Source organism: Rattus norvegicus, chromosome 8, assembly GCF_021556685.1.
Source record: "Rattus norvegicus strain SHRSP/BbbUtx chromosome 8, alternate assembly SHRSP_T2T, whole genome shotgun sequence".
Taxonomy (NCBI): domain Eukaryota; kingdom Metazoa; phylum Chordata; class Mammalia; order Rodentia; family Muridae; genus Rattus; species Rattus norvegicus.
Window position 1 is genome coordinate 79982495 of NC_141541.1, and position 8523 is coordinate 79991017.

General features: G+C 48.7%; 1 long non-coding RNA gene and 1 pseudogene across 3 annotated transcripts; one reads left to right on the forward strand and one right to left on the reverse strand.

Annotated features, from left to right (window-relative positions):
- Window positions 1-1313: 1313 nt before the first annotated feature.
- LOC148004237 (uncharacterized) lies at window positions 1314-3150 on the forward strand. 3 transcript variants are annotated; one of them, XR_015627829.1, is made up of 4 exons: window positions 1314-1519; window positions 2391-2470; window positions 2616-2782; window positions 2908-3150. It is a non-coding gene; the product is annotated as an uncharacterized LOC148004237 (long non-coding RNA). The 3 variants fall into 3 exon arrangements; XR_015627831.1 differs by having other exon boundaries at window positions 1443-1525; XR_015627830.1 differs by lacking the exon at window positions 1314-1519 and adding an exon at window positions 1882-2225.
- A 1488-nt stretch (window positions 3151-4638) lies between these two features.
- Window positions 4639-8523, reverse strand: Dynll1-ps1 (dynein light chain LC8-type 1, pseudogene 1; annotated as a pseudogene).

The following is an 8523-nucleotide window of genomic DNA, read 5'->3' on the forward strand; positions in this document are numbered from 1 at the left end:
TGGACAGACGACACATTCATCACGCCGATCTGTACTGCTTGGGTTTGGTAAGCGAGTGTTCCCCCAGGCCATGATGTCCGCCTCTTGGTCCCTAGGTAGTGGCTACTTTTCTGAGACTGTGGAACCTTTAGGAAGTGAGGTCCGACTGGAGGAAGTGAATTACCACAGGCAGGTTTTTTGAGCAGCAGAGTCTGGCTAGACTCCTGGTCCTGTTATTTTTTTTTTCTTTTTTCTTTTTTTCGGAGCTGGGGACCAAACCCAGGGCCTTGCGCTTGCTAGGCAAGTGCTCTACCGCTGAGCTAAATCCCCAACCCCCTGGTCCTGTTATTTTTGTTTGTTTTGGTTTGGTTTTGGTTTGTTTTGTTTTGTTTTTGTTTTTGTTTTTGTTTTTTTGTTTTTGTTTTTGGTTTTTTTTTTTTTTTGTTTTTTTGCTTTCTGTTTGGCTGTGAATAGCTGCTCTGCCACATGCTCCTTCCAACATGGACTAAGCAACCCCTGCCACCAAGGCGTTGTACCTTGATGGACAGAAATCCCAAGAAATGGTGAACTGAAATAAGTCCTTTCTCCCTTAAGTTGCTTCAGTCACAGGAATGAGAAGTTACCAATACAAGTAATGCTTTTTGGACACTGGGGATACAGAAACAGGGAGAGCAGCCCCTACTTGCTAGGATTTGGTTAAAAAATTGGGGCGAGAACAACTTGGGTAATAAATGATGACTAGGACTCACACGAGCCTGAAGAGAAAAGTGTTGGTGCGTTGGAAACTTTTGGATGTATGACAATAAGGAAGGTGCTAATGTGTCCCCTGATCTGCAGATGAGGAAGTGGAACGACAGGTAGGTGGAGTGCCTTGCCCGTGGCACCAATACTAGGAAGTGGTTGGAGTAAGCTTCAACTGAGGCAAGATGACTCCGGAGTCTGAGACATTGGCAACTTGCCTTGTACTCTGGGATAGAAGCCAGATTTGAGGCATGCATAGGTCCCCGGAGGTAGGGAAGAGATGGCCTGGAAAGACGGCCCATGAGCTGGCCCTAAAGAATGAGGAGGAAGAGAAAAGAGTTCCTTAGATAGGAGATGGGCTGGAGGGAGAGTCAGGCTCGGTGGGGCTGGGATGCATGGATATAGGAGCAGAGAAAGCTCCTGAGAGAGTCGAGTCCTGAGTGAATGTGTGTTTCTAACATAGGTACAGTCATGTCAAGACCCCAGAGCCTCAGACTTGGAGGGATGCCAAAGCCCTCCTCGAGGGACAGTGAGAGGATTAACTATGTCCAAAGAGTGTCTGCCACAGCTTTCTCCTCTCTGGGCATTTACAGCCTGAAGACTGTTCCCTCTCAGAGCCCTACCAAGATTCGATAAACCTGATTCTTTGATCCAGCTGTGTACCATAAACCCCGCCTCCCTGTTTATCTGCACGAAATAGCCCTGCCTCTCCATTCAACTCTATATAATAAATGCGTGGCCTTTCCAGCATGCGCGGCTTCTCCAACAGAGGGTCCACACCATCCGAGCCCAGCTGTCTGTGAGTGTGTGTGCCATTTCTTTCCTCTCTTACTGCCCCTACTCAGGTCAAGTCCCTGAGACCATGCACGGGCATGGCATGTGGTAGGAGGGACTGTCCAAAGAGGAATTAGAATATAAATGGCCTCAGTCCGGTTGAGGGTTGTCTCACCTGGGGGAGTCTTGAGCTTTCTGAGCAGGGCAGTGATAGGATTTCATTTTCATTAAGAAAGACATCAGCAGGGGTTGGGGATTTAGCTCAGTGGTAGAGCGCTTACCTAGGAAGCACAAGGCCCTGGGTTCGGTCCCCAGCTCCGGAAAAAAAAGAACCAAAAAAAAAAAAAAAAAAAGAAAGACGTCAGCAATAAAGAGGCTCACGGTGGAAGACAAAGGCTGAGGAGGCATAGCCTATGGTGCAGTCAAAACTCAGAGTCCACAGAGTTTAAAGCCAAAAGCTGGGATTTTGTAAATCATAGGTCACCGTAGTGACCGGCAACCAATAATTACATACATCATGGGGGAGTGGGGAGGGAGGAAGTCAGTTGAGAAAATGAAATAAAAGAAGGCCGGGCCATAGCTCGTTGGTCAATATTTGCCTAGCATATAGGAAGCCCCAGATTTGATTCACAGCAGGGAATACGCCAGGTGTGGGGACACACGCCTGTGCCCTCAGCACTCGGAAGGTAGAGGTGGGAGCATCGAAAGCTCATGACCATCCTCGCTGCATGGTGAGTTAGAAGTTGACCTGGGCTACATGAGACCATGTCACAAAATAACGAAGAAAACTGTAGCTTCTAGAAGAAGGCGCCTGTCTGACTTTTTTTCAGTAGCTACCACTTACAGTATAAACCCTTTAGATGCAGAGGTAGAAAGTTCCTGTGTCTATTTTTCAGAAAGACATTCTGGTGACTGTCTCTAAGAGGAGACGGACCCCACCCAGTGCCACAGATGAATGGAAACAGGAGGCAGACAGGTGAGAAGGGCTGATGGGGTTAGGGCTTTCCTGAGTCTTGTGGCACAAAATTGTTGGGGAGATTTGCCTTGAAAGCCACTCAGCTGGTGACTGGCCCTATTTGAACTAAAATGTGATCATGTCCGTAACCCCACCTCTACCAAAGCGGACATAGCTCACCTACTGAGAGGGAAGTTTGCTCGCCACATTGTCTTCCTGTTTCTCTCCACCTTGCCTTGTGAAACACGGCCTTCCTGGAGCTTGCTGAGTTGGCTGGGCTGTGACCATTCCAGAGATCCTCCTCTCTCCACCTCCACAACACTGGGACTACAGGTACACACTGCTACTCCAGGACTTTTATGTGAGTTCTGGGACAAACTAGGGTCTTCATGGCGATGCCAGAAACTTTACAAGACTGAGCCATCTCCCCAGCTCAGGATTTTTTTTTCTCATTTTAGTGTTTCTACAAATACTTTCCTGAAGGACTTCTGCTGTGTCTTGGGTGTACTACAGCTGTTATTTAGGGCCTAATTCTTCAGGAACAGAAGTGCTCACTAAGAAGCCGAAGCCAGGAAGAGGTGGCAGCTGCAGACCGGGGAAGATGCAAGTTGAAGGTGCAATCTTGGGTAACAGTCTGGATTCAGCCTGACCCCATGGGCAGCTCTGCAATAAATGGCACCCCAGAGCTAGTTCTTCCTCAACACTGGGAATCTCTACACTAGGCCACCATTGACTTGGGCTCCTAAAGGCTGGGGTGCATATGAAGGAGATGCACGAACTCAGAGAAGAATCATCTGTGGTCGCAAGTACAGAGAGTTACCATCAAAGGACACAAAAGCTGGGAAAGAAACACCAAGAATCAGTTAAAAATGAATAATGAGGTTTGAATGGGATTGTGTCTGCTACATCTGTATGTTAGTCCTATCTACAAACCTAGTGGACAGTCTGAAAGAGTTGAGGGAGAGAACATTTAGTCCAGATCAAAAAAGCAAGATACAGAATCCAATGAGGTGAAGACTGTGGTCCTAAGCCTAGGTCCACAGCCAACAACAGCACAGGCGGGACCTAGGGGATCCAGCTGCACAGCATTGTGGGTTAGCAAGACAATTGTGAGCTGGGCTGGATGAAAAACAACCGGAAGCTCAGCACTTTGGAGGCAGAGGCAGGTGGCCACGGGTTTAAGGTCACCCTCCACTGTACAGCAAGGTAGATAGAGGTCTGTCCCAGAACAAACCCAAACAAAGGTACCTGGGAAGCTCAGTTTGCCCAGCTGCTTCAGAGAAGCCCATCCCTCTGTGGTCCAGAAATTTTGATCACCTAAGAAAGCAAAAATCCCTGATGGGTGGTGGTGACGTAGCCACGCCTGGAACATGGCCTTTCAGGCGGGAACACTATGTTTCAAAGTTACATGGAACCCCAGGGTGATTTCAGAAGAATATGGGCCACATAACAGCAACGGGATGTGTGAGTAAAGAAACTGGGGAAGAAGAAAAATGTTAGATGCCCTCCACAGTCAGGCAGAGAGGAGAGAAGAGAGGACGAGAAGGTGGGGCGGTTGGGCGGTGGGCAGAGTTAGCTTGGATGTGGAGGTAGTGCTTCCTCCAAGATGGGACTAGGACTTTGCCAATAGCCCCCAAGTCAACTGCACAGCAAAGCTACCCGTGGTCTTGTTAGTAATAGAATATTTCTGCACACGAGTCTACAGACATTGTGACTCAGTGTCAGCGTACAGAAATCGATGCCCCAAAAGCTCTCACTGGGTTGGTTGTTTTGATTTTGTTTGTTTGTTTTGTATTCTCCATCCTTTACAGTATGGCCACAGCCTAGACTGTGAAGACATTGCATCGAAGGCTAGCAAGGGCTCAGCCTCGATGAACAATGAAACAGAGCAGATACGGTCAGTCACTCCTTCAAATTCTAGACACCCATGGCCCCAGGTCTCAGGTTAGAGCAACATAAGCTCTTTGTGTACGTATTCATCCTGGTTTTTTTCTTTTCCATCTCCGACAGATTTATTTTTAAAGGAATGACCTAAGGTAGGGGAAAAAATGGGATACAAAAGTATGGACTAGAAAATAAATCCAAATGTAAGCTGTTTTACTAATTTTATAGCCACAAACTTGCACAAAGAACGATTCCTTATACAAAACACAACATATTAAAACGGGGTGTTCCCTTAGCAAGGCTGAAGGCAGTCTCTGGTGTTTGAAATTTAGGATGCAGTCCTTGTTTCTGGGTGGATCACTGGGTGTTTGGCACAGTCCATGCTTTTAACCAGATTTGAACGGAAGAGTGGCCACCTGACCCAGGTAGAAGTGGATGGAGTGTTTGGTCTCATGTGTCGCGTAGCGACCGAAGTTCCGGGCCACAGTGCAGTGCCAGGTGGAGTTTTACTTCTTGTCAAACTCCTCCTTGACATGGGCCACAAAACCCTTTTCTAGGCTGTACTTCTATGTCTGAGTAGCGCGCTCCACCGAGTTCTGTTGCATTTCTTCCCACATTCCTCATTCTCGATCACCGCCTTCCGGTCGCACGTGGTTACCGTGGAGCAAGGGCCAGCCCGCTGATGTGAGCTCCTAAGGAAGCTGCGGGCACCACTCAAGCAGCAGAGGATGATAGGTTGCTATTGAAACCGTGGCACATCTAAGCCTCACTCACGGTTTTTTAAGCCTTTATTTATTTGGTGTACAGGTCAGAAGTCAACCATAGAACTCAGTTTTCTCCTTCCACCACATGGATCCCAAGGATCAAACTCAGCTTATCCGTCTTGGTGCCCAAGTGCCTTTAAAGGCTGAGCCATGTCCCTGGCCCTCATTTATTCATTTATTCACTTGTGTGTTTGGGGGGGGGGTGACGTGTGCATTTGCACATGTGGTGAGGCCAGTGGTCAACCTTAGGTCATACTTTAGTGTTTGGGACAATGTCTCTCACTAAACCTGGAATTCACCAATTCAGCTCGTCTTGGTTGGTCAGGGATCCCCCTGTCTCAGAGGCCTGACCAGCAGTGGGATTACACGTGCACCTCACCATACCTGCTTGCTGTTGGGCTTTGGCTCGTCTGCTTTGACAAGCACTTTACTGAGCATCTCTAGAGCCTCTGAGCCCCATTAGATAGGGGGCTTAATGGGGACTCACACCCCAGAGCCAAGCTCCTGTAGGTTTTGTTTACACTGTTGCTCACTGTTTTTGAGATAAGATCTTATGCAGCCAAGGGTGGCTTTGAATCTCTGGCCCTCCTAACACTACCTCCCAAGTGTTGGGATTATAGGGATGCACCACATGCCCAGTTGATGCAAGTTTCTGTTCCTGCCCCACCGCTATTAACTGGAGTCTGGATCAAGTCACCACTACTCTCCCAAGTCTTAATCTTCTCACCTGTAAAATGACAGCTGTCCCTCTGGGGGCGGCTATAAGACTGATACCATCAAACAGAGGCCATGTGAGTAGACCGCCACAGCCCTCGTCTGCTGGGAAGTCCATTTGAGGACACAGAATAGCCCCAGCTCATGCCTTGGGTAACACTGAGTGTGGAGGAGAACAGAAAGCCTCTTTAGACTTGGAGTGACTTCTTTGAAGCAAAAATGTTGAGTGTTATGGGTGGCGGCAGCCTGTAATCCCAGTGCTCATGGGGCAGAGGCAGGCGGATCTGAGTTCAAGGCCCACCTGGTTTATACAGTGAGTTTCTGGATAGCCAGGGCTACACAGAGAAACCCTGTCTCAAAATGCCAATGCCATTGGACGGCATTTGGGAAAGAATATAGAGGCTTGCGTTCCCTGTCCGGTTTGCTGAACCGAAGAGCTTTCCCTGCAGAATTCATCTGCTCTCAGCCTGTGAGAAACAAAGAGGCATTCATTTTTCTGTCATAACAAGACCAACAATATTCCTTAATATTATTCCCCTACTTTTTTATATTTTATGAACATACATAGGCAGGCTTGTATCATAGGTGTGGGGTGGGGATAAAATTCATTACAGAGCATGAGCGATGAATACATGCTTCCTCTGAGTTTGATTTCCTCAGCCTTAAATGTGTATCAGGTAAGTCCTACTTCTACTTGCAGGGCTTTCTGAAGTACCAGTTGTCACTCCCCTCCATGGCCTCTGCAGGTGTCATGAGGGTTGTTCACGGCACAGAAGTTTTGTGCTGCCGAGGGAATACACCCTAACATACTGCACCCTAATGCGAGGCTGTGCCCACCAGAGGGAGGGATGCTATTTTGATCCTCACTAATCCGTATATGTTAGTGGGTGTTCTAACACGAATGTTGGAGGTGTTATTATTTTTGACTGACTAGGACTCCTGATCTCCAGTAGCTTGAACCATGATCCTTGGGGGTTGGGGGCGGTGTCATTCTTGCTCCCTTCACTCAATCTCACACTTGATATTTCACATCTGCTCTGCTTCCAGAGTGTGCCTGGAATCCAAGCAGTTTTCCCAAGCAGGTCTTAAGCTACCTTGGCCTCTCCTCTTGGTCCTTCAAGTGGCCTCTTGAAAGCTCACCTCTGCCCTTAGCTAGCAGTGGCGTGCTCACAGCACGGCTCTCACTATCCTTTTCACTAATGCCACTCTCTGCTTAGCTCTGCAAAGACTTCCCAGGTCTTTCAATGGAGGCCCAAGTCTTGTACATTTGGCTAACATCTCAGAAAGGCCCTGTCAGAGGAAGTGGGCCCAGACTAGCGGAGGCCCACAGTAGTACCTGGCCCAGCATCACACCCAGAAGTCATTCCTGAAAAAGTACACGGTCTTTTGTCCTATCCCTGTGGCTACAGGCATGTCCAAATCAGTCCTTCAGGATGTTACCACCTTCGGGCAGCAATGGTATGGGCTTCGTTACTCTACTGGCTTGGAAGAAATCAATGTCTTCTCCTACCTCCCCTCCGACCTGGCCATTCTTCCTCCCATGTTCTACAGCAGGTCTTTTCATCTCCTCTTCTTCATAGACAACCGTTGCCTGGCTTAGGGCTTTATAGAACAAAAGGAAATCTGGACACAGCCATAACCCCAGAGGCCAAGGCAGAGGCAGCAGCTCCATGAGTTCAAGGCTAGCCTGGTCTGTATAATGAGTTCCAGGCCAGTAGGACTACACAGTGAGACCCTGTCTTGAAAAGTGAAAAAAACAAATAAACAAACAAAAAACAGTTGAATTGGACCTCCATAAAAGGCCCCAAAGTATAGGAACAGAAAAGCCTGGAAGAGAGGAGGGATAGAGAAGCCAGAAAAGGCCACCCCACCAATTGTTCTGGGATTGCCCTAGCCTTCTCACACCCTGGTTCTTTCCCATGCCTCCACAGTCCTCCTTCCTGTGAGTACACTCCTTTGATGTCAGAGACTAATTCTGCATCAGTGCAGACATCTGTGTGGTTTTGAGAGTCAGTCACCAGTCACAAGGTGTCAATCTCACAAACCCTGTTTATCTGCAACCTTGGGGCTGGGGTGGGAGGGAAGAGGGAGGCCATGTGCTGTTGCTAAATCAGTAAACATGGGTGCCTGGTCGTGTGAGCTCCTATCCAGCTGGGATCATGTCACCAGCCTCTGTCTCGGTGGCTGTTCAGCTTCCCTGTGCAACTGACAGAGCAGGAAGATACTGTGTGTGTGCTGAGGGCCACTGGAATGGATCAGTGCCACTCAGTGAGGCAGGAAACAATCTGCCTCAGCTGCCTGGGTTTGGAGGAGATGGAGTTCAGCTGAGATGGGAGGGAGCCAGCATGTAAGCAACTTCCTAGTTGACAGCCCGTCACCTGGAAGTGGGGAGTCTGAGATTAGACAGCTACAAGCTGACTGGTGGCTCAGTCTAGCCACAGGGAGTCCTGAGGAGAGTTCACTGGGGTGCATGGTGAGCTGCCAAAGTGCGTTGGCCGTCCTGACGAGGAGCTTCATCCAGATGGCCCTCCTTACACGGTGCAGAGCCACTGCCATCCTCCACTCCATAGAGAGAACTAAGGGTAAAGAGGACATAGGGAGCAGCCTGTGGTATCTGCAGCTGAGCCTCCCACCATGACTGTGATAGCATTGGCTGAAAAGCCTCTCCCCTCCCAGCACCACTCCCGCAAAGTGCATCTCCCAGAACGCCAT